The 26518-nt window shown below is 44.5% G+C and overlaps 2 long non-coding RNA genes across 3 annotated transcripts in view; one reads left to right on the top strand and one right to left on the bottom strand.

Moving 5' to 3' along the window:
* LOC108175806 (uncharacterized) overlaps positions 1 to 26518 on the top strand; it is a 227368-nt gene that overhangs the window by 111044 nt on the left and 89806 nt on the right. The window lies entirely within an intron of this gene.
* Positions 1 to 26518, bottom strand: part of LOC138846766 (uncharacterized) — a 92402-nt gene that overhangs the window by 12480 nt on the left and 53404 nt on the right. The window contains exon 3 of one of the 2 annotated variants that reach the window (XR_011384306.1): positions 23124 to 23337. This is a non-coding gene — a long non-coding RNA (uncharacterized lncRNA). Of the gene's footprint in view, positions 1 to 18871; positions 23338 to 26518 lie in introns of those variants that run through there. The other variant, XR_011384305.1, reaches the window with a different exon arrangement.

Raw genomic sequence — 26518 nt, 5'->3', positions numbered from 1 at the left:
TTGTTTCAATGATATTTTTTGTTGAAGACAGCCACAGCTATTTTCTGTTGATATGATGAATAATTCTACCTCAAACAAAAGTCAGTGGCTCATGTAAGCTCTACTGTGTCCCCCTGTCTAAGGACACATCCTTTAAGACCTAAAATGACCACAGTCCCAGCACTGATGCAGAAGACTGCAGGTTAGAACCCCTGCCCCCTCTTCTTCATGAGCATTGATTTGCTTGGATCCATTGATTCAAGCTGTAGTGGTTGCCATGGCAAGCCAGCTCTTAAGTCAGCTTGTGTGGATGAGTTCATGATCCTAGCCTAGCTTACACTGGATAGTTAAAGAATGTTTGAAGAGAGTGACTGTCTCCTGCACCTCTACCACACTTCAGTATCCTGTCCTGTCAGGATAATCTTACTATGGGGGAAAATAATCTGTGAGATTGAAATTTTTGATGATAGGTTGTATTTTATATATTTGTGGTTTATAATGTGAGATTGTGGGGTACATATAAATAGTAAAGTGGTTACTACAGAGGTTGAATTTTTTTTAATTTCCCCAGAATTTTTTGTGATCTAACTTATGTAATGTAATCTGTCAATTTTAAGACTACGGATCGATGCATTTTGGTGTTTTATACAGGCAAGATACAGCACATTGAATTATGATCCTTTGCCTTAGATCCCCTCTGCCATGTGCCAGCACCAGACAACCCTGATCCATGTTCAATCACTATAGTTTTCTGACTTTGTAGAGTTCCATGTACATGGAGCTATACTATCTTTTGTACTTTACTTTTTTAACCTAGGATAATGTTCTGAGATTCATCCATATTGTCATACATACTCATATTTTTGCTTGTTCCTTTTCATTGTTCAGTAGTATTCCATAGTATGGCTGTGTTACATTTATTTCTTTTGCTGTTGATGGGTATTTAGCTTGTTTTCAACTTTTTTTTTTAAGATTTTTTATTTATTTATTTGAGGGGTAGAGCCATAGACAGTGTGAGGGAGAGACAGAGAGAAAGGTCTTCCTTCCATTGGTTTACTCCCCAGTTGGCTGCAACAGCCAGAGCTGCACCGATCCGAAGCCAGGAGCCAGGAGCTTCTTCCGGGTCTCCCTCCTGGCTGCAGGGGCCCGAGGACTTGGACTGTCTTCTACTGCCTTCCCAGGCCACAGCAGAGAGCTGGATTGGAAGAGCAGCAGCCAGGACTGGAACCAGAGCCCGTATGGGATGCCGGCACTGCAGGTGGAGGATTAACCCACTGCACCACAGTGCCAGCCCCATTGTTTTCAACTTTTTGTTACTACAAATAGTGTTGCTATCAACATTTCTGACAACATTTTGCAATTCCCCAAGGTGTTTGCAAATTTTAAGTACATCTTGTTTTTAAATTTTTTAAATTAATTAATTTATTTTCATTTTGCCAATTGGATAGAGAGAAAATGATCTCTTTGACATTGGTGCCCAGTATTTGGATTGCATATGAGATGGCCCATCCTTCATCTTTCTTTGAATTTCTATTTTAGGAACAACTGGTTAAGATCTTTGCCCTTTTTTTTGGTTTTGATGTTCAGCTTCCCTTTACTGAGTTGCAATTACAAAGGATATGTTAGTGTGTAATGCCTTTGACTGCCATGCATACTACAACCATTTCCTCCATTTTCACTTTGGTTTGGTTTATAGTTTTCCAGCGTTCTGTGTGTAAACTTTTGATTCTTATTGAGTCACAGTTATTCACACTTTTGTCTATGCATTTTAGTTTCAGCATTATATTTTGTGCTGCCTCCCTCACCCCAAGATTTTTTAAAGTCATCCATTATTGTCCTGTGATAAGAAAGAAATGCAGATCACTAGCAAACTCCCCTTTCCCCACCCCAAACACTGCCCTCTCACTACTTCTCAAATGAATAGAAAAAATTCAGAAGGCTGGGGCTGGCATTATGGCATAGTAGGTTAAGCTACCGCCTGTGACACTGGCATCCCATATGGGTACCAGTTTGAGTCCTGGCTGCTCTGCTTTCCATCCAGCTCCCTGCCAGTGATCTGAGAAAAGCAGAAGATGGCCCACTCACATGGGAGACCTGGAAGAAGCTCCTGGCTCCTGGTTTAAGCCTGGCCCAGCCCTAGCCATTGCAGCCATCTGGAGAGTGAACCAGCAGATAGAAGATCGATCTTTCTCTCTCTCTCTCTGTAACTCTGATTTTCAAATAAATAAGTTTAAAGAAAGAACAGACTCAGAAGGCAGAGTAACTGAATATCCATGGTCTCTGAAAAGAAAACTTCAGGTCAATAATTCAGCATGGAATATCCCCTGTGATTCAGAAGCTAAATATCTGGCTGGTTCCAAGTAATGGACATGGTGACTTCTACACTGAACAAGGGAGTGATTTTCTCGCAGCAGCTCAACCTGTCCACCCAATGGGGAACTCTGTTTCTAAATCATAAAAAATACTTAATTTTGGTTGTCATCTTGTAGGTTATATTCCCTGGTCCTGTCAGTCATTTAGAGGCACTTTGGGTGGGATGGGGAATGGAAATCCTTCCCCTTCATTATATTCTGGGTTCCACAGTTGTTTGGCCATAACCTTACCCTACCTGCCCCTGGATATGTGCATGGAACTAAATTTCTGTAATTTATTAATTCAAAACCAGAAACACAAGAACTAACTTTTACTATTTCATCTTACCATGCACATCTACATTAAGTTCAGACACACACCTTTCATCCCTGCTTTTTTGCATAACTATTATGTGCATTAGTCAATAACTGTGTAGAAACGCTGCCTGATAGGAAATAACACGTTGCTTCCTATGTTGGACTCAATTGCGTGCTTCTAAACCCCCAAGACCTAAGAATGTGACCTTAAAATGAGGCCATTAGGATTCTAGTCTGACATGAGTGAGGCCCACACAGGAAGAGGAGACTAGGACACAGACACATACAGAGGGATGACCCTGTGAGGACGCAGGGAGAAGGCAGTTTCTGCGAGCCAAAGGAAGAGGCCTTAGAAGAGAGGCCTTAGAAGAGACCAACTCTGGCAACACCTTGATCTCAGACCTCTAACCTCCGGTTCTGAGAAAACAATTTGCTCAGTTTAGGACTCCAGTCTGTGTGTCTTATCATTGCCACACTTGCAGCCTATTCACTTCCCCATCTAGAGTGTCCATCAACCCTATGGAGAAATTCTGAAGTTTTGACTGCTTGTGAGTCATGGTGAGGAATTGAATCTTTATCCAAAGAGCAACATAAATCCATCCATGTGCTTTAACCTATGCAGTGTATACAGGTGCTTTTCTTTTAAGAAAATCCATGTTGGCTCCAGTGTGATTTAAAGGGCAGGACTGGTGACTGCAGAGACGAACAAAGAGGTGATTTTCAGGACAAAGGAGAGAGACAGTGGAGACCTGAAGGAGACGGGGTGGGAGGAAGATGGAGACAGAGTTGACCGAGTGGAAAAACAGGAATCCAAATCGACAGGCCTTGGAAACCAGTGAGATTGTGGCAGGGTTTTCTATTCCAGGCTGTAGTGTCCTGTTATTCAGTCACACCTTCACCAAGGTTTCTGTAAAGGTATTTTGTAGGTGTGGCTAACACCGCCAGCAGACTCTTAAGTAAAGGAGATTTTCCTTGGTGGTGTGGACAGGCCTCAACTTAGCAGTTGAAGTCCATAAGAGTGAAAACTGAGGATTCTCTGAGGAATCTGCCTCCAGACTGCAGCCCCAGCTCCTCCTGCCTGTGTCTCCAGGCTGCCAGTGGATTTCTTACTTAATCATGTGAGCCAGTTCCTTGCAGTGGTCTCTTTAAAAATGCTGCACACATGCACACGTACACTCACATTTCTCTCTGTGTCAGTGCACATGCAAATACTCATGTGTCCTACTTGGATCAGTGAGGCCCAGCTGCCACCACAGTATCACAGGCTGGGTGGCTTAGCAACAGAAATTTCACAGTTCTGGAGGCTGGAAGCCTGAGATCAGGTGTCTGCATGTTTGGTTCCTTCTGAGGGTTCTGTCCTTGGTTGTTAGCCTGCTGTCTTCTCCCTGGTCTTTCCTCTGTACGTGTGTGTCCCAATTTCCTCCTCTTATGACATCAGTCATGTTGGAGTAAGCCAACCCAAATGACCTAATTTTAACCTAATTTTACCTTAATTTTTTCTGTAAAGATCCTCTCTCCAAAAACAGTCACACCTTCATTCCACATCCCTGGTAGAACCTGAAGGACATAGAACACCACTTCTGCTTTAAGGAAAGGTACTAGTTTTTTTTTTTTTTTTTAAGATTTATTTATTTTATTTGAGAGAGAGAAGGAGAGGCCGAGAGAGAGAGAGAGAGAGAGAGAGAGAGAGAGGTCTTTCATCTGCTGGTTCACTCCCTAATTGACTGCAATGGCCAGAGCTGTGCTGATCTGGAGCCAGGAGCCAGGAGCCTCCTCTGTGTCCCCCATGTGGGTGCAGGGGCTGAAGGACCTAGGCCATCTTCTACTGCTTTCCCAGGCTGTGGCAGAGAGCTGGATCAGAAGTGGAGCAGCCATGACTCAAACCAGAGCCCATACGGGATGCCGGCACTGCAGGCAGTGGCTTCACTTGCTATGCCACAGCACTGGCCCCAGTACTAGGTTTTTATTTTTCTTCTTTGAGAAAGGAAAGGATTGGAGAATATGAGGATACTTCAAAAAGTTCATAGAAAAGTGTAACTAAAATGTCTTGGTGCAAAAAAAGTTTTGAAAACCATTCATAGTTTGTTCACAGTATTCAATTTGCATGGATTTTGAAGACTTCTTACCTAAGGGTTCAATTTAACTGAGTGCCATAGGAAGAGAGTGTGACCACCTTCTGCACCATCTTAGTGCTTAAATTGTCTCCTTTGCTGGATCCAGGAGGCCAGTTAATACAGGAGCTGATTAACAACAGGAAAGCATAGAAATTTTACCAAATTCACTTGTGAAGGTAGAGAGAGTGAAATCCAGAGAAATGACCAACACATGAACTTTTACACATTTTTAGACAAAGAACAATAAATCTGGAGGAGCTGACAGGACAGATGGATTTCTGTGTTGGAGCTGTCGCTAGAGATATATGGGAGCGTGGAAGCTGGTGTGAGATGAGGGCGACCTCAAAGAGTTTGTTTATCTAGGTTCACTGTGGTCCTAATTACCAGGGTCTGGTGATCAGGGCTATTTTCAGTCATTGGTATGTGAAGGGCAACCTTCCCCAAAGAATCTTTATGGCTGACTGTCAGGAAAGACAGACTTAATGGTCCTTCCTAAAGTTACAGTCCCTCAGGTGATTTCAGCTTGAAATAATCAATATCCCAATTCAGAGTGTTGTGAGATGGCACGTCCTCAACTGCTTCAGGAGAGACCTCCTAAGAAGAGGAAAGAGCTTTGGTCTGTCTCTGTGGAAGGAAAATGTTTTTCTAACATTTCACTCCCACAGAAAGACAGAACGCCCAACCTCCATTCAGTTCTGTCTCTGTGTGCCTCATTAATTCCCTAGAAAGAACTGCTGGAAGTCAACTTACTGGGTCAAAGGGGGTGAAAGGTCTTCATGATTTGCTTCTCTTTTGCTGAATTTATATTCCAAGTTAGGCAGCATGGCCCCAAACCCTGTTTTTCTGTTGCTGTAGTTCTGTTCAGTCATGTTCACTGCAAAGATAGTCATATGCATACCTTTTCCCTTGAAAATTGAGACTATATATATTTTGTGGTTTACCATTCTATATTTTCACTCATAAGAATGCCTCCAACATTATAAAATATTTGTTCAAAAATTCTACCACATTGTCCAGTAGAAGGGAATTTGATATTTTCTCTTGATTGTGAATGGTATTAGGTTCTGGTGTTATATGTCATTCTAGTGTTTCATAGTCTTATTTCCCATCACTTCATGTCACGAACATGCTGTGGTATTCCCCTTCCATCTGCACTTCATGCAGTGAGGTAACATTCCTTAAGAATCAATTCAACTGAGTTGATATAATAAATCATAACCAGATATATTATGAGTTAATACGACTACAGGGGGCCGGTGCTATGGAGCAGTGGGTTAAAGCCCTGGCCTGAAGCATCAGCATCCCATATGGGCGCCGGTTCGAGTCCTGGCTGCTCCTCTTCCAGTCCAGCTCTCTGCTATGGCCTGGGAAAGCAGTAGAAAATGGTCCAAGTCCTTGGGCCCCTGCACCCACGTGGGAGACCGGGAAGAAGCTCCTGGCTCCTGGCTTTGGATCAGTGCAGCTCCAGCTGTTGTGGCCAATTGCGGAGTGAACCAGCAGATGGAAGACCTCTCTCTCTGTCTCCCCCTCTCTCTGTAACTCTTTCAAATAAATAAAATGAATATTTAAAAAAAAAACACTACTACAGTGTTTGCAACCTGTTCATCAGAATGGTTCAGGCAATTCCTTTCCCTCCATCAGCATCTAAACCATTCCCAGATCAAGAAACCACCTTACTGTTGTAATGAACATTTCTAGACACACTGGTGGGGAATGACACATAAAATGTTACAGTGCTGTGTAACCAACTAGTTACCCGTCCATCCATCCATCCATCATCCTTCCATCCAACCACCCACCCTCCCTTCTGTCATCCATTCTTCTATCCATCCATCATACATCTATTATCCTTCCATGCATTCATCAGCCAGCCAGCCAGCCAGCCAGCTGTCCATCCATCCATCGTCAGTCTGTCTGTCCTTCTGCCCACCCAGTCAATCAGGCATGTTCAACAAGTAACAAATGAGCCCCTACTGTGTTCCATGCATTTTTCGGTTGCCAGGTTTACTGAAGGGAATGGGACATGCAGATTCATGGCCACTGGGACTTGTATTCTAGTTAGTGGACTGAGGATTAATAATTGGATGTGTTAGATGGTTCCCAGGCATACAATTCTCCTGTCAAGAAAATTTAAAAAGTAGCTCTTATGGTGAATGTGGCAGAAAGAGATTGTGTAGTCAGTTTTGGTGGGGGTCAGGAAAGACATCAGTGGGAGTGTTGGTCTAGTCCAAATGGCAACAAGTAGGCAGCTGACCCATTCTGGAGCAGACGGTTCCTACAGAAAGACTGGTAAGCACATGCTTCAGAGGGAAGGAGGAAGCTTGTTTTATGCATGGACCAGAAGGAAGGCCAATTGATGAAGTGGGAAAACAGTAAAGAGGTCAATTGAGGGGGAGGGGTCTCAAAATTCAGTATCATGCACTGTATTGTGCCCCCTTTCCCCCACATACAAACAAGGAGATATATTGAAATGCTGACTTTCAGTACATGTGAACATGACCTTGTTTGGAGATAGGGTGTTTGCAGATATAATCCAGTAAAGGCAAAGTCATATTGAATTAGGGTGGACCCTAAAGCCAAGCACTTGTGTCCTGTGAATAGAAAGGTATTTTAAAATAGAGGAATAGGACTGGCATTGTGGTATAGAGGGTAAAGCCACCACCTATGATGCTAGCATTCTATATGGGTGCTAGTTTGTGTCCCAGCTGCCCCATTTCTGATCCAGCTCCCTGCTAATGCACCTGGGAAAGCAGCAGAAGATGCTCCAAGTGCTTGGGCCCATGCCACCCATGTGGGAGACCTAAGTGAAGCTCCTGGCTCCTGGCTTCAGCCTGGCCCAGCCCTGGCTGTTGTGGCCATCTCGGCAGTGAACCGGCAGATAAAAGATCTCTCCTTCTCTGTGTGTATGTCTCTCCCTCTCTCTCTGAAACTCTAACTTTCAAATAAATAATTTTTAAAAAGAGAGAAAGGCGACACACAGGGAGATGGCTGTGTGAAAACAGGAGGGAAGATTGGAAAGATTTCTGTTACTGCAATTTCCATAGGGAAGAACACGTGAGGCTGGGTGAGCAGGTTGAGGATGGGCTAGTTTAAATAGCTTTAGTGGCTGTGGGGAACAGGAGATGCCCTTAGCTGTCTGGCCCTGGCCCTGGGGAAATGAGTGCAGGAGGATGGCAGCTCAGAGTCTGAGAGCAAAAAAGGAGGGTTGTGAGCTCTGGACTGGGAAAATCTCCCTCTTTGGGGTAGAAGGGGTGTTTATTCTCTCTGGGAAGTTGTTAAAGCATCAGAATGCAGGAACTAAAAAAGACATGGCTAGTACATCTAGGAGAAGGGTAGGGCTGCCCCAGATCCTTCTGGTTATGGGATGGATGTGGCTGAGCAGGGAGATAGGAGGCTGCCAGGTAACGCTTGTTCCCTCCTTTCTCCTCTCTGCTTCCCAACTCTGCCTCCTAGAAGAGCACTTCTGGGTCTTTAATGTGATCTGCATCACCTGGGCGTCTGATAAGGGTAGGTTGAGGGCGTCTTTCAAATCAGCTGCCTTGTGTGAAGTGACTAACGTGTGTCTGGGGTGCTCTCAGTTTTTTCAGGGCCCTCCTGGTGGCATCAGAGCCTGGTCCCGCCTTTGAGCAGCAAAGTCCCAGTGGTCTTTACTCTTTCCAAGGTAGCCGCTCAGAGCAGGAGCCGGGGATGAGACATTTTGCGTTGTGTCCCCCGTCTGTTCCGCCTGGGCTGACCTTTCCTCCCAGTAGGAATTGCATCTGCTCTTTCTCATGCATGGACACAGTTGGATTTCCCTCACTGGCCATTTTCTAACCAGTTCCAGACACATTGCCACACAGCCTGTGTCTCAGGTCAGCACCCGCCAACACCATGCACTTGCTTCTCAGCTGCCCCAGGCATGGTCCCTGGCTGCTTCCTGGCCATGCAGTGAACAACAGCTGAACATGAGGCACCTGAACCTTCTTTTCTATTCATGTTGAGCCACAGATGCTTCTGACACTGCTCACCACAGGCAAAAGTCTGAATGTTGACTCATCACACCATGGGCAGCCTGTCACCGAAAACACAGCGACAGCCAACATGCCGGCAAGGAAAGAGTAGCATCTGACTCCATACATCTTGCAGATAGAAAACTGGGGCAACGATGCCACCCAAAACAGTCTTCTGAACAGAGACACTGTCAAAAAACAGATGCAGCAGAATTAAAAATTATAGGATTAATATACAAAAAGCATAAACAGGGCAAAAAGACCAAAGGTGAAGACAGAGAAAAAAGTGAGCCACGGATGAGCACAAGTTGCAAATGAAAGGCGAAGATGAGCTCTGCATGAGAAAGAAGTAGATGCTGCACTCTCCTGACCGTCTAAAGTGATGAGCGATCCCACTGAGGTGCTGCTTTCCGGCAGGAACAGTCCCCCGACCCCTCTGACCCAAAGGGTTCCCATTTTCTTGCTAAATTAAGGAAGTTGCTCTGCCCACCTATTTCAGATCCATCTGTTCTAGGTTGGGGCCAGTATGTGCCTTCTTAAACTCAGAGCTGCCCTCAGGACCTAGAAGGGTCAAACTCCGAAACACTGTTGTACTTGCTAAAATGCCATACATTTAACTCTTTTTGTCATCCAGTTGTAATTCTCTGAAAATATTTGCAATTACATTGATGGAGCTATGTCTTTTTTTTTTTTTTTAAGATTTTACTTATTTACTTGAGAGGTAGTTACAGACAGAGAGAGGAAGAGACAGAGAAAGGTCTTCCATCCATCTGCTGATTCACTCCCCAAATGGCTGTGACGGCCGGAGCTGGGCTGATCTGGAACCAGGAGCTTCTTCCAGATCTCCCACACAGGTGCAGAGACCTGGATTGGAAGAGGAGCAGCTGGGACTTGAACCGGACTGTAACTGGTGCTGCAGGCAGAGGATTAACCTGCATTATAGTGCCACAGAGCCACAGTGCTGGCCCCTGGAGCTATTCTTTTAATTAAAAGTGGCTGGTTCTCTATGTAAGAAATTATTTTAAGATTAACTCTCCTAACTTAAGTCCAGATAGTAGGATTAACCTGATTGTTTACCTCTTTGTTCCACAATGTTTCTAACTGTCCTACGTTATGGGTTCATATGCTGATGTCACATGTGTTAATCCTTTTTAATCAAGGTCTTTCTGTGTAGTTGTAACTGACCTAGGTGACTACAGTTTTATGCACCAAGGGGGAACGTTTCATGTGTTTTCTGTGGCTGTTATTGAGCCTTGATTGGAAGAAGTGAGTCTTAAAGGAGTTAACATTATCTGCCTATTATTTTTTAAGGATTTATTTATTTATTTGAAAGGCAGAGTTACCAAGAGAGGTAAAGAGAGAGAGAGAGGTCTTCCATCTGCTGGTTCACTCCCCAAATGGCTGCAACGACTGGAGCTGCGCTGATCCGAAGCCAGGAGCTTCTTCTGGGTCTCTCAGGCAGATGCAGGGGCCCAAGCACTTGGGCCATCTTCCATTGCTTTCCCAGGCCATCAGCAGAGAGCTGGATTGCAAGTGGAGCAGCTGGGACTCAAACCGACGCCCATCTGGGGATGCTGGCACTGCAGGCAGTGGCTTGACCGCCATACCACAGCACCATCCCCAATCTGCCTATTTTTAATGATTGAATGATTAGCTCTGGTCCACAGCTTTGGATAAAGTACTCAGGGTAAATGGATTATTACTCCTGCAATAGTGTAAGATCTTATTTTGATAGGTGAGTTAGATTGTAGAAAATGCATCTTAAGGCTACAAAATGATGCCAGACATACGTTGTGCTTACATGAAGGTTTGATGTTTTATGTGACAGGGTCACTCACTGCTCATAGGATGCAGTTTCAGAGCTGATCCCAACCCCCACAGCTTTATATCAGATGGCTTGTCCTTCATGGTGTGTTGGTTGCATGACAGTGAGGATCTGACCATGGCTGGGTTACAGCTGAGACAGGGAACTGGGTGCCCTCCCCCACTGCACTTCCTCCCCCATCCCTTCCAAGTGTCTGGTGTGTCCTGGAACTAAGGATTAAAAACTCCCAGGTAGGGGAGGGAATGACTGCCTAGGTAGGGGTAGGGTGACACACCCTTGAGAAGTCTGTCTTGGGCAACATAGTCACATTAGGCACATGCACATGTGTCATTCCAGCCAGAGCTCAAGGAAATGAGGATAAAACAGATGATTTTGCCCTGCCCAAGCTTGCTCAGCAAGTAGGCAGGCAGGCTAGATTCTTTAAAGGGGGACTCACAAGGGCTCAGGCAAGCTAAAAGTTAGAGAACCAGGCGTTACCAGGTCAAAATGTGGACCAAAGGGAGTTCCAGTCAAAAGGGAAGAAGGGTTCCAAAAGAGATTTAAACACAACTGGGGACTGTTACATGGTGGATATTAAATAACAAGGTTCCAGAAGCCCAAGAGAGCTACATGGTGAAAATCCAGAAGCCCAGGGAACTTACTAGGTAAATCTGAAAACTCAATTTTGAGTTATGTGGTAAGCTCTCACATATGTGTACGGGTTACAAGGTAATACTAGTTAAACCCAGCAACACAGACTCATAACCCACCAGCTACATGGTGAGAATCCAGAAGCCCAGGACGAGTGGGAGGTAGAAGCAAAGACCCCTGTTCCCCCTTTTGGATGGCAGAGAATCTGCCACAACTTTAAAAAAAGATTTATTTAATTCTTTGAAAGTCAGAGTTACAGAGAGAGGAGAGGCAGCGGGGGGAGGGGGTGTCTTCCATCCAATGGTTCACTTCCCAGTTGGCTGCAACAGCTGGAGCTGTGCTGATCCAAAGCCAGGAACCAGGAGCTTCTTCCAGGTCTCCCACATGGGTGCAGGGGCCCAAGGACTCAGGCCATCTTCCACTGCTTTCCCAGGCCATAGCAGAGAGCAGCTGGTCTCAAACCAGTGCTTCAGGCCAGGGCATTAACCCGCTGCGCCACAGCACTGGCCCCTGCAACAACTTCTAAGTCAGGCTACACAATAAGCACTGATTAAGCCTGGAAACCCAGGAAGTGTGGCTATACAATGAGCACCAGTTAAATCAGACTGGGCACTCAAAGAGACCTGACTTGTTGCCTCATTTCTCTTCTGTTCTATTCTCTGTTCAGATGAGAAATTCACTCTCTGTTCCATGGGACTTTTCTCCCTCCCAGACCTTATAAAAGGATGACTAGGGGCTGGGGCCATGGCACAGTAGGTTAATATTCCACCTGCAGCACTGGCATCCTATATGGGCATCAGTTCTAGTCCCAGCTGCCTCTCTTCCAATCCAGCTCTTTGCTGTAGGCTGGTAAAGCAGTAGAAGATGGCCCAAGTGCTTGGGCCCCTGCACCCTCATTGGAGACCAGAAGAAAGTAACTGGCTCCTGGCTTCGGATCGGCACAGCTCTGGCCATTTGGGGAGTGAACCAACGGAAGGAAGACCTTTCTGTCTCTACCTCTCACTGTCTGTAACTCTACCTCTCAAATAAATAAATAAAATCTTTAAAAATAAATAAATAAAAGGATGACTAAAACTTTTTTGTAGTATTGCCTGGCTACAATATAGAGGAAGAAATAGTATATCCGGAAATGGAGCTTTTGGACACTTGGGGAGTGAACCAACAACTGGTAGCTCACTTGCTCTCTCTCTGCCTCTCAAATTCATTAAAAGTTTGAAGTTGCGCATATATATATATATTTATACAATGTAGCGGAATAAATAATTTGCATTGCATGTGTCTGTCTAGATAGGTCTCAATTGGCAAGAGCAGGTTGCATGGATGGAACTCCCAACTCTGTCAGCAGCCTCCCCTCCCAATTATATTTGACCTCTGTACAAAACTTTCTTCTTTCTCTGTGAGCTTTCAATTTTTTGTTATTATTTTGAGTGCCTGTAACAATGCAGTTCACAAGGAGCCCTGAATGAATGCAGTTGTGGCTGCCACCAAACACTGACACACAGATTTCAACCCTGTAAAGAGGGAAAAAATTTCCAAGGTATCCATCAGCTAGGGTAGGGGCCAGAAGAATTAATGAAGTCACATACGTTTCAACAAACTTTTATTGTGTACCTGAAACGTACTCCCCTGGCATTTTGAAACCCACTTCCCTCCATATCCACGTACTCTGATCTCAGAGCCTGGAAAATTCCAGTATGTTATCTTCAACCCCTCCCCTAATTCTTGTTTCCATGACAACAGCTTGAACCTGTCTCTGTTCCATAGAACAGGTAATTGCTCTTGAAGGAAAACAAAGCAGGGTAGGTGGGAGAGGGAAGTATGTGGGGAGAGCTCAAACCAGAGGCCCTACAACAGTGGTCCTTGAATGCAAATTTTGCAGAGGATTCTGAAATTGACACAGGGCCCCCCCAGACCTTGAGAGAAATCACACATCTCTTTTAAGCACCAATGACATCAACATTCTTTTCTTCTACTTGTTAATGTACATATCACTTTAAGAAATATGAATCCACTGTTGCACAAGCTATGATACAAGAAACAGCAACAGCAAAGCAGAAGGCTCTGGGAGTTGAGCTGTGAGAGGCATCTGTTACTTAAAAAAAAGATTTTTGCAATTCATTCAGCACAAGTTTATGAACAGCCCACTGGCTGCTGTGGGTCATGCTAAGAGTAGCAGGGAAAGGAAAGGAAGAAGAGAGGAGGAGTGGAGGAAGGAAATAAAAATCCCAACCCGTTAAAGAGAACTATCATTCAGTGTCACTTGTTAGATTTGTTTCAGAACCATGGCAGTAAGTATGTGACCATTGCAGTGGGGCTTTGCAGTAGGGGAGAGAGACTGGGATCAGTTCTGATGGAGCTGTTAGGAGTTGGAGAATGGAAATGGCTAAGACGGAACCTTAGGCTTGAGGAGATGGCTTTGGCTAACCCAATCCGCCGTAGGATTCTTGCTGAAGACAAGCCAGAGGGATCAGACATTATGTGGGGGTGATGGAGGCTGAGGAACCTGATCAAGTATCTAGGGTGGTCACATACAGGGGTAGGCTGACTAACAGTTGCTCAGGGTCTTTGTCACCTTGCAGAGCTACAAGCTAGCAGGAAGGGAAAAAAAAAAAAAAAGCAAACTATATTCTTTGTTTTCTCCTGCATCTTCAGTGTCCAGCACTAACAGTCATTTATCAGATGTGAACCAGTGCGCACACAAATGAGTTCTGTTAAGTTCAAAATAGAGGTTCTGGCACCTGTATTCACTCATTTTGCATCATAGCCTCAAGTTTTCTTTCTTGGATGAATGGGCCGTTGGTTGGGTGCTGGATTTCCAGACATGTGGCCTCCATTTCTGGAACAGTGTTGGTTTAAAGCAGATCCTAGAGCTTCTGCAGATTCTGGATATGCATGCGCTAGTGCTGGCCTCTCACTTGGGAACCTGGTGTAGGAAACCTGAGAAGGAAGAGGGACAGATGGACACACAGCCCACCTGGTGCCAACATTGACAGCCAACTCCTGTTGGCTACAGAGGATGAGGCAAAACTTCTTTAAAATGTACTTTTAACATGGTAAAAATGCATAAAACATAAAATTTGTCATTTTAACTGTTAGTAACTGTACTGTTCAGAGCTACTGAGCACAATGATGTGAATGCTGTTGTGCGACCATCATCACCACACCCTCCAGGACTCATTTCATCTTGTAAAACTGAAACTCTCAACCTATTAAACACAATTCCCCATTCTTTGCCTCTCCCAAACCCTAGCAACCACCATTCTACTTTCTGTCTCTATGATTTGACCACCCAGGGCACCTCATTTAAGTGGAATGCTACAATATCTGGCTTATTGAGAATGCACATGTCCCTTAGCATGATGTCTGCAAAGTTCTTTCATGTTGCATCATGTATAAAAATCTCCTCCCTTTGAAAGAATATATTTATGGGGCTGGCAATGTGGTATGGTGGGTAAAGGGGCCGCCTGCAGTGCCACCATCCTATTTGGGTGCCAGTTCAAGTCCCAGATGCTCTGCTTCCAATCCAGCTCTCTGTTACAGCCTGGGAAAACTGTGGAAGATGACCCTGGGAGACCTGGAAGAAGCTCCTGGCTCCTGGCTTTGGATTGGCTCAGCCCTGGCTGTTGTAGCCATTTGGGAAGTGAACCAGCAGATGGAAGACCTCTCTCTTTCTCTGCCTGTGCCTCTCTGCAACTTTGCCTTTCAAATAAATAAATAAATAAGTCTTTATATATATTTGAAAAGCAGAAAAACAGAGAAAGAGAGACAGACAGGGATCTCCCAGCTATGGTTCATTCCCCAAATGCCTACAATAGTGGGCCTGAACCAGGCTGAAGCCAGGAACCAGGAACTCAATCTGGGTCCCTTGTGTGGGTGGCAGAAACCCATCCACCTGAACCATCACCTGCTGCTTCCCAGGATGTACATTAGCAGGAAGCTGGAATCAGGGACAGAGCCAGGACTTGAACCAGGCACTCCAGTAAGGGACCCAGTTGTGCCTAGTGGCATCTTAACTGCTATAGCAAATGCTCACCCTAAATTTCCTTACTTTTTAAGACTAAATATTCCATTGTGCAAACAGATCACATGTTGCCTACCCATTCATTCATTGATGAACATGTGGGTTGCTTCCTCTTTGGACTGTTGCTCTAAGTGCTATGAATGTACAAATACGTCTCTGAGACCATCTTTCAGTTGTGTGTAAATACACAGAAATGAAACTGTAGGACTATACTTTAAATTTTTATTTTTAAAATTTTTCCATATTCACCATTTTATATTTCACAGGGGTTCCAGTCTATTCACAGCCTACCAACACTTGCTATTCCCTCTCTCTTTGTTTGTTTGTTTGTTTATTTATTTATTTTTTATTTGACAGATAGAGTTAGACAGTGAGAGAGACAGAAAGATCTTGCTTCTGTTGGTTCACCCCCCAAATGGCTGCTATGGCTGGAACTACGCCGATCTGAAGCCAGGAGCCAGGTGCTTCCTCCTGGTCTCCCTTGCGGATGCAGGGGCCCAAGCACCTGGGCCATCCTCTACTGCCCTCCCGGGCTACAGCAGAGAGCTGGACTGGAAGAGGAGCAACTGGGACTAGAACTCAGCACCCATATGGGATGCCTGTGCCACAAGCAGAGGATTAACCAAGTGAGCCACAGCGCCAGTCCCTCTTTGTTTATTTTTAATGATAGTAACCACCCTAATGGGTATGAGGTGATAGCTTATTTTGGGTTTTTTCCCTCAGTTTTATTAAGTTATATTTGACAGATAAAAATTGTATTAAACTATACAACGTGATGTTTTGAAATGAGTTTACCACAATGAAACCATACAATTAACATTTTTAGTAATTTTTTTGAAGATTTATTTATTTATTTGAAAGTCAGAGTTACACAGAGAGAAGGAGAGGCAGAGAGAGAGAGGTCTTCTATCTGCTGGTTCACTCCCCAGATGGCTACAACAGCCAGAGCTGTGCTGATCTGAAGCCAGGAGCCAGGAGCTTCCTCCGAGTTTCCCACGCAGGTGCAGGGGCCCAAGGACTTGGGCCATCTTGTACTGCTTTCCCAGGCCATAGCAGAGAGCAGGATCGGAAGTGGAGCAGCCAGGACTTGAACTGACGTCCATATGGGCATATGGGAATCCGGCACTACAGGTAGCAGCTTTACTTGCTGTGCCACAGCATCGGCCCCACAATTTACATTTTTATCTGCACTCAGTTATTTTTTGTAGTGAGAGTACCTGCGATCTACTCGCAGCGGATTTCAAATGTGCAGTATACTGTTGTTAACTATAGTCACCAGAGCTTCCTCTGCTGCTGGCTGACCAACGCCGTTCTGTTCTCACTAGCCCAGATACCAGGTGCTTTCACACTGCACTGAGGAGAGTGGACATGGACTCAGCCACCCCACCTTTTCCATATTCAGGTAGACCACATGAATCCATACTCAAAGGCACACCCTTTGACCTTGCACTTCATTCTACTCCTATACTCTCCTCTTGATGGACACCCACTGGTGTGCACGAAAGTTCCCATGGGGATTTATTACAACCTTGCTCACATTATTAACCACAGGATCATAATGAAATATGCATAAATGATAAAACTGGAAATAACACATTTTCATAATCAAGATAAGAGAATATAAGTCTTTCTAGGAATGAAATCAAACTTTTAAGGAAAACCTCACCATGTGTTGGACTGCTCCTGAGTGAAGCATTTAGCGTAGTAAGCTGCGAATAAGCTGCAATCCCAATTTTATGTGAAAAATATGTATGTGCGTGCAGACAGAATGGACTGGAAGAAAGTAGAAAAATAGAAACACATGTTGCTGCTTGTTGACCAGAGCCTTCTGAGGTGGGAGATAATTGGGTAATGCAGAGCCCATCCCCGGGGGTTTCATTTCCTTTCACCCAGTGCTGCCACTTCCAGGAGTTCTTTCTTGGGATTTATTTACGAGCCAGCAAGAAAAGGATTTTTTTTTTTTTTTTTTTTTTGCAATGCCATTCACTCTGACTGTCCAGGGAAAAGAAAACAACTTGAAGCGATATTCTATTTTTGTAGAAAGAGACTAGGGGTTCTGCTCCACTCATTACTTACTTTAATAGGGTTCTTTGTTGGGAACGTGGCCCCTAGCCTGCAGATCAACTTTGTTCTTTTGTGTTTCCTCTTTCCTCTCCAACCCTTCCACCCCAGTGACAGCCTTTTCCCCCAAAGGGAGAGATCTAGAGAATGTTCCCAACATGCCTCAGGTTCATCTTGGTGACTTGTTCTTCCTTTGCTAGAATTATCTTTTCTCTTCCCAGAAGGCTTTACCCTACACTGTGCTTCTTGCTTCAAGAACTTACCTTCCTAGCCCCACAATGTCAATGCAGGAAATGTTCATGGGAGAAACTCATGGCAGAAACCATGTGTGTGTCCCTATAGTCACCAGGACTATCAATTCCACCTCCTGAGAATTCTGGATCTGCGCATTCTTCCCCATTTCACTGCTGCCCCACCTCATCTATGCCTTCAGTCCCCATCTCCTGTGTCCCTGCAGTGTCTCCTCACCGAGTCACCTTTTCTCTGATATTCCTAGCCTTTAATCATTTTCCCACATGGGATCCAGACAGAAAATTCTTGAAACAGTATCTAACCATTCTCCTCCCCTGGTTAAGAACCCTCAGTGGATCCCCATTGTTCTTGGAGAGACTTAATTATTGGCCACGACCCACAAGAGTTGCCGCTCCACAGTTTCTACTTGGAAGAGATTCAGAGGCAGCCACTGAGTTAAAATGGAGGGAGCTCTGGGGCTTGCCTTGTAGGAGCGTGCAAAGAAATCAGTGTCAAGTTGTCATTAACTTCTTTCTAAATTTCAGATTACATAGGATATAAGCCAACAAACATACCTGGAATTCAGTGTTATGATAATTAATTTTATATTTCCAAAGGATTAGGCTATGATGCTTCATTGTGTGGTCAAACACCAAACAGTCCAGATACTGCTGTGAAGGTATTTTCCAGATGGGATTAGAGTTACAATCAGTTAACTTCAAGTGAAGGAGATTACCCTCCATTGGGTAGGTGGGCCCCACTGAACAGGTAGGGACTGATTGGTTCTCCTGAGGAGGAAAAAACTCTTCTGCTTATTACTTTAAAATAGAAATTCTTGGGGCTGGTGCTGTAGCGCAGCAGGGTAAAGCCCTGGCCTGCATTGCCATCATCCCATATGGGCTCCTGTTTGTGTCCTGGCTGCTTCATTTCCAATCCAGGTCCCTGCTAATGCACCTGGAAAAAGCATCAGAGGATGGTGCAAGTCCCTGGGCCCCTGCACCCACACTGGAGACCCAGAAGAAGCTCCTGGCTCCTGACTTCAGATCAGCTCAGCTCTGGCCATTGCAGCCAGTTGGGAGTGAACAGCCAATGGAAGACCTCTCTCTCTCTCTCTCTCTCTCTCTCTCTCTCTCTGTCTCTACCTGTGTCTAAACTCTCTTTCAAATAAATAAAATAAATCTTAAACACACACACGCACACAAGGGAAGCTCTGAATTTAAAAAAATAATAATAGAAATTCTCCCCCAAATTTCCAGCCATCTAATGAGAATCAAAGAAATTTTTATCTTTTATATATGATTGCATTTACAAGAAATGAATTAAAATATGGAGTTAAATGAACATCAGACCAGATAAAGGGACAACAGATGTGAACAGAAAAAGCCTTACAGATAAAATTGAAATGCTTAAAACATGGAACATGATGTTTCAACCTTTCTCATGCTCCCAGAAGTGGCTATGAAGACCAAAGTAGTGAAGTCATTTTTTTCTGTTGTCATGTCCACAAAGGTGAAAATATGGATAAGCAGAGTTGGCAATTATATGGAAATTGGGTGCCTTCTCCAGCTGGTAATGAGAGTGAGTTACTATAACCCTCTGGTAAGTTCTTTGGGCAGTGAGTATCCAAGTTTAGTGTGTACATACCGTTTGACCCAGCAAATCCACTCTGGACTCTTTACTCCAACAGACAGACATTCACAAAAGTACACCTGCCCACATGACAGCTTTGTATTTGGGACATGGAGCAAATATTGTAGGATTTTACATCCAAAAACATAAACTCTTTATTGGATAGAAAAACTGTTTAAAAAGATATTTAATGTTATCATGCATGTTAAGTAAAAGCTGGATTTTAAAAAACCCATATAACTCATCATTATCCCAAAATCAACAGATATAATACACATACTTATTCATTTGTTCATCTTCTAGAAATATCCATTGAACACTTGCCACGTGCCAGACATGCCTTCAGGGATGGAGGCTATAATGGGGATTAGAAGAGAAAGTCTCCACTCATACAGAATCCATTACACAGAATAAGAGAATAAGACAGACTACAAATGCAAGGCCATTGTAGAGAGTAATTTGACAATGTCTGAGAAGTTCTAGATATTGTCTTTTCCTGTCACCCAGAATTCTGGTTTGAAGTTTGTAACCCCAGAGAAACTCTCACACATATGGCGTGGAGTCAAATTCAAGAATTCATCTTGGCAAATATTTACTGAGGAGACTCTGTACCAGGTGCTGCCCTGGGCTCTGAGGAGAACTAACAGTGAGAAGAAAATAAGCGAGTACTTAGGGGCCATTCTGAAGGTCCACTAACAAGAAAAGTGGCCATACAGTGAGGTTTATCTGTGCAAAGGTGCATGATAAGCTGTTCGAAAACAAAAAGCAGAGAGTGGGAGCAAGCTGCAGAGGATTGGTTGGTGTAGCCCTGCCAGCCACTCTTAGAGACTCTTTCATGCTCTTTGCTCTCAGAATTCTCTGAAATGATTCTCTCTCTCTCTCAAAAATGTTTTATTATGGTAAAATGCACATAATATACAACTTATCCTCTTACCCAATCGTTAGCAGATAGCTCATTGGTATTCAGGACCCTCACAGTGTTTTGCATCCATCTCCAGAACCCTTTCATTTTGCTAAACCCAAACCCTGTCCCCATTAAGCAGTAATTCCCTCTTTCCCACTTAGCATCTGGAAATCACCATCCTAATTTCTTCCTCTATGAATTTGACTATTCTCTATGCCTCACATAAGTGGACTCATACAGAATTTGTCTTTTTGTGGTATACATACATATCACTTAACCATAAAATCCTCAAGGTCCAACCATGGGGGAGCATGTGTCAGAATTTCCTTTCTTTTGGGGGCCAGCATCACAGCATAGCAGGTAAAGCTGCCATCTACAGTGCTGTAGCGTATGTCCCATATGGGCACCGGTTCATGTCCCAGCTGCTCCACTTCCAAGCTAGCTGCCTGCTAGTGGTCTGGGAAAAGCAGTGGAAGATGGCCTAAGTCCTTGGGTCCCTGCCACCCACATGGGAAACCCAGATGAAATTCCTGGCTCCTAACTTTGGCCTGGGCCACCCCAGCTATTGCAACTATTTGGGGAGTGAACCAGCAGATGGAAGATTCTCTCTCTCTCAATCTGACTTAAATAGATCTTTTTTAAAAGAAATTGTCTTTCTTTTTAAGGCTGAGTAGTACTCCATTGTGTGGATGGACCACATTTTATCCAGCCATCCATCGATGGACACTTGGGTTGCTCCCACCTTTGCAGTGTGACGAAAGCTGCTATGAACATGGACACACAAATGTCTCTGGATGTCTGCTTCCAGGTCTTTGGGGTGTGCACCCAGAAGTGGAACTGCCAGAGCACCTGATAATGCAGCTGTAAGCTTTGGAGTCCTCTGTCTTTGTTTGCTGACTCCAATTTGTATTCAGCTAAGTGGACTCATCTGATTTGGAGCTGGGGGGCTGGGGGACCTTGGCTCGCAGTGATGAGGCAGAAGTCCTCTGTGTTCAGATGGGCTTGAGCATGGGTGCACAGCTGCCACCCATTTTCCTGACAGACTTTTGGGAGCACCTGTTTGTGCTTAGAACTGGAAATTTCCAGTCTCCTGGGCTTTCACTCATTCTCAGTTCTTCAGCCCCTTCCCCTCTCTCTGACACGCAGGCTACAGTTTCCATGACAACGCCCTGAACCTGCCTCAGCCCTGCTTGCCGGGAACAGCTCTTGAAAGAAAACAGATGACAAAGCCCCCTCCCTGCCCCATCAAAGACCAAACGTCGTTGGGGATGAGGTGGGGGTTGGGGAGGACTTGGGCTCACACCTGCAGCCCCTCCTCCCGCACCCCTGCTGATGCTCCTCTTTATGCACATCCATGCACATCCTTAAGTGGGGGGTCACTGCAGAAGAACGCAAAGCCTGCAAGAAGCATGTTGGGATATCTGCCTTAGCTTTCCACAGACATCCATTAATTTGACACTTGGGTGGAGCTTACTAGGTGCCTGACACTGGTCCCGAAGCCAGGCACGTAAAAGTGGGAAAATCAGGTGGTCTCAGCCTTGGGACTGACTTAACATCCAAGGCATTTGTCCACGTGGCACATGCATTTAATTAATCAACCTGTGGGTCCTGAGGGGCCAGATGCAACAAAAAACTTCCATTCCAGTGAACAGTGCAAAAGGTAAAGTGTGTCATGATAAGAGCCCCCTTCCATAACGTCCACAGAGCAGCCAGGTTGATCTCTCAAAGCCCCAATATACCATGCATTGGGAACCCCTTGTGCAAACACCACTGTCTTCCCACTGCACCTTGTGTGCCCCATGCCAGGGACACCATCTGGTCTTTTTTTTTTTTTTTTTTTTTTTTTTTGAGATTTGAAAGTATTTATTAGAATCAAGGACCTCCAGCCAGAGCAGCGTGGAGGGGGCCTTCCAAGAGAGGAAAACCCAAAGAGGACTGGTGCCAGTTGGCTTTAAGTACAATGTCGACAATCAGATTGGCATTCAGTTACCAGGTGGAGACAGAAACCATATGATCTGGTCCTGCTGCCCCTTGGCAGTCACTTCAGTCCACTCTCTGCTGTTCCTTCCATTCTTTGAACATGTAGCATCTGTGCCTGCCCCAGGACCCTTGAACTTGTAGATGCCTCTGCTTGCACTGACTTGTTTCAGACTATTGACTGGCTGGCTGTTTCCTGGTAAAGTTCAGTCCATCATCTCCTATTCAGATGTGGCCTGACCTTTTCTGCTAAAAGGGCTTGTAGCCGCCACTTCCCCACCCCCACATTTGGGAGTTACTTTTGAATTTCCTCTCCTCTGCTTCCTTCAGGGTATTAATCACTTCTGATTTTGTTTTCCATTGTTACCTATGAGCCACTGAAGAAAAAAACTTTCTTCTCTGCTCTCACACTCCCCACTCTGCCCAACACTGCTGACACCAGATGTAGTGGTATGGGGGGGTCCCCAGGGAGGGGTTTCCCCGGGGGACTCCCCACACACCAGCAGTTCTCCAGCAGACAGCAATTGGGTGCCCAATAATTCAGTTCAGGTCTGACAGTAACTGCCTGGAGCCAGTGTCAGATGGCACAGGGTGAGCGCTCTGGCCTGGACTGCCCCCACTTCAGACGCCAGTCCCAGGTTGTGACCTGTACTTCTGACCTACCGACTGTAAACCAGGTTTCCCACAACTCCTCCTTGGGATCAGTTAACTTACAGCACACCTCACAGAACTCGAGGAAGCACTTCCTTCTGTTGACCAGCTTGCTAGTAAAAGACATAATAATGGCCCTCCTCCACCTCTTCCTCTGCAGCTTCTAACAATCGCTTCAGACCTCTCCAGCATGCCTACTGCCACAGTTGCCACACCTCTGAATTGGAATCTGAATGGAATCTCAACTTCATGTGGATTTCATGTACACACACACACATTGACAAGACCAAGAAGAAAAAGAAAACCTCAAAACTCTGTTCTTTCTCCCAAAGGGGGCTGTGTTTTTTCTTTAACCCTCCAAAGAAAGGTCTTCTCAGAAATCAATATCCAGTTACTCCTCGGTATCCATGTGAGACTGGGTTTTGTGATGCCACCCCAGGTACCTGAATCTGGACACTCAGTCCTTCGAGTGGTGCAGTGCTTGCACAGAACTCGGCCGCATCCTCCCGCATGCATCATCTCCTGATGATGGACAACACCTCATACAACATAAATGGCGTGTGAAGGGTTGTGGTACTCTTGCTTAGAAAGAGTGACAAGAAAAAAGCACAGATGCGATTTCTTTTCCAAATATTCTCCATCTGCAGGTGGTTGAATCTGCAAATGCAAAACCTATAAATGAGGAGGGTGTCTGTTTATTTAAATCTTTCCCTTCTTACAGGAAAGAGCCCTAGCACCCGATTCCCAAGACAGAAGCCTGGGATCTGCCCTGAGCATCTGGCTGCCTGCGGCTGTCAGCACAACTTCCAGGTCCCCTCAATGGCCCCTTCTCCTTCACCACCTGCATCTTTCCTCTCCTGGGTCCCTGCACCCAACAGGCTTTACTCCCACAGTGGTCTAAAAAGAAGACAACCTGGAATTTCTTTTAAGAAAACCTAACCATGCCTTCCTTTGTCTAAAACACCTCAGAGAGGTGGACATTTGATATAGCAGTTGAGACACCTTCTGGGACACCACATCCCTATAGCAGATGTTCGAGTCCCAGCTCCTCCGCTTCAGATCCAGCTTCCTGCTAATGCGCACCCTGGGAGGCAGTGGTGATGGCTTAGGTCCTTGAGTCCCTGCTATCTACTAGGGGCCTGCTTCATCCAGGCCTGGCCCTGGCTGTTGTGGGCATTTGAAGAGTGAACCAGCAGATGGAAGATCTGTGTCTGCATCTGTGCCTTTCAAATAAGATGAAAATAAATAAAAATTATATATGTATTATATATAATATATAATATATCAAAGAATTTCCTCTGCGTTTTGTATAAACACTCATTTCTCTCAGGATTTGAAATTGTTGGTGAGAATCAGAGAAAGCAGTTGAGCTCAAGTGGAAGTGTTTTAAATCTCTTCTTAAAGCTGTGTTTCCAAAATATTGCCACTAGTTGTGAAAAAGAAAAGGGGAAAAGGAAGGCAAGAAAACACAACTTCTTAAATATGCTTCTGCATGTACAGATATTAAAAGTACAGAAAGTTAATTTATGATATTTCATTTATTATGCATATTTACATAATATTTATATAATTATAAACATAATTTTATATATTATATTTATACATTATATAATATAAATATTATATATAAATTATAATATTATTATCAGTTTTCTCATTTATTTTTTTACTTCAATTCCAGCTACACAGAGTTTTGGAAGTGGAGTTGTGGGGTCCCCATAAAATCACTTAGTACAGGAGTTAAAATCATTAGAAAATTAAAGTCAATATTTTTAATCCCAGAGAAGTAGAGAAGAACTCATTTGCAACCAGGTCCAGGGATATAATCTACAAAACAGACAACCAGTATTAAATATGTTTATGGTTTGGGAAGGAACGTCTCCGGAACACTGGCCACATTTTACTGTTTCCAGGAAAGCCAGCCCCTTCCTGAGTTAAGACGGCAGAATATACAGGACTTGGACGCCACACTACCACTTAGCTCATTAATCAGGGAAAATTCCGAGGTAAGTTGATTTATCTGGCACTTGGGCTGAATGTTGACATTCTTAGAGCTTCGTCCAAAGGGCCGTGAGATTCTGGGAGAAACTTGTCTCCCATATGAACCACTTTTCAGTTTTAAGTCTGGCCCAGATTCCTCTGTAAGCAGCTGGGCCAAGACCCTGCTACAGAACATGGTGTCTCCGTGGGTGTGGAGCTCACTAAGGGTCTCCTTTCCTCAGCTCAGTACAAGATTTTGTGTGCAAACATTCTTTGCATTGTGGACCATCAGGGAAGGGCACCTGACCATGGTTAGAGTGCACACAGACATGAAAGAAAAGACACATAAGCAGTACTACACAAAAGCAGTGAGATAATACCTCCCAGGAACTGAGATGGCTACCATCGAATAAAACACATTGAATAACTAATACTGGTGATGGCGTGGAGAAATCAGAGTGCTGTCTACTTGTTGGTGGGAACACAGTGGTGCAGCCACTGTGGGTAACAGCACAGCATATCTGCAAACAGACAGAATTAACACGCTATCTCACAATTCAGCTCCTGGTATATACTTTCCAAAATAATTGAAAGGAGAGTCTACAAGAGATATTTGTACACTTGTGTTCACAGCAGCAGCATTTGCAACAGCCAAGGGTGGAAGAAACAGGTGAATGGATAAACAAAATGCGGTCCTTCCACACACAGTAGAATATTACCCGGCCTTAAAGAGGATAGTATGTCACAGGCTACAACACAGAGGAACCTTGAGGACACTGTGCCAGATGAAGTAAGACAGCTACAGAAAAAAGACAAACACTGTAAGATTCCACTTACATGCTATATTTCAAAACTGTCCAGGGGCTGGTGATGTGACGCCATGGCTTGAACTGCCACCTGCAACTTCTGCATCCCATAGAAGCACCAGTTCAAGTCCTGGCTACTTCAGCTCCTTACTAACGCCCCTGAGAAAGCAGCGAAGATGGTGGCCCAAGTGCTTGGGCCCCTGCCACCCACTTGGGAGACTGGCTTCTGGCTTCAGCCTGGTCCAGTCCCAGCTGTTTCAGCCACTTTTCAGTTCATGGAAACAAGAACTGGAATGATGATCTCAGATGCTGGGGGAAGCAAGGATATGGGGTCTTTTGTTTGATGAGTACAGAGTTTCAGTTTTACAAGATGAGCTCTACAGAGGGGCGGTGGTGATGGTTGCACAACAGTGGGAATGCGTATGATGTCAGTGGACTTAGAAGATGGTAAAACTTAAAAACAGATAAGACTGTAAATCATGTGTTATGTGTATCGTACCACAATTTTTAAGATTTTTCATACATATGAAAGGTTATGAGAGATTGAAAAAAATTCAAGGTTAAATTGATTGCCATAGAATGATATTCTCAGAACCTATGCCACTAACACGTGAAGAGTTTTTGGGTCAGGGAGAAAAAAGATGAACAACAACACAGAACTAGATGAAGCGTTTGAAAGGATATTCACAAAGCAAAACATTCCAGAGTCTGGGTACCAGGAATCAGGGTCTCATCTCACTTGTGATCCAAACACCAGATGCCAAACCAAGCTGAACCACATTTTCCAGTGCATCAGATGAGTGAAAATGAAAATACCAACAAGGTGCAGTTGGGCAAATGCAGTCTGTCCAAGGCATTTGGCATCCTGCATCAAAGTTTAAAACACTTTCACCCTTGGACCTAGCAAACCGCTTTGGAATTCACAGAACCCGTAATGCCTACTTTGTGGCCACTGCAGTGATATTTATGAGGCCACTAATTAAGTAAGTAATGTAGCAGCTTGTAGTCAAATTTGCACAAAACAACTTGTATCTCTTTATTATTATTTATTT

Source organism: Oryctolagus cuniculus, chromosome 18 (genome assembly GCF_964237555.1).
Source record: "Oryctolagus cuniculus chromosome 18, mOryCun1.1, whole genome shotgun sequence".
NCBI lineage: Eukaryota > Metazoa > Chordata > Mammalia > Lagomorpha > Leporidae > Oryctolagus > Oryctolagus cuniculus.
The sequence above is the reverse complement of the archived record's forward strand: the minus strand, read 5'-3'. Positions and strand labels throughout refer to the sequence as shown.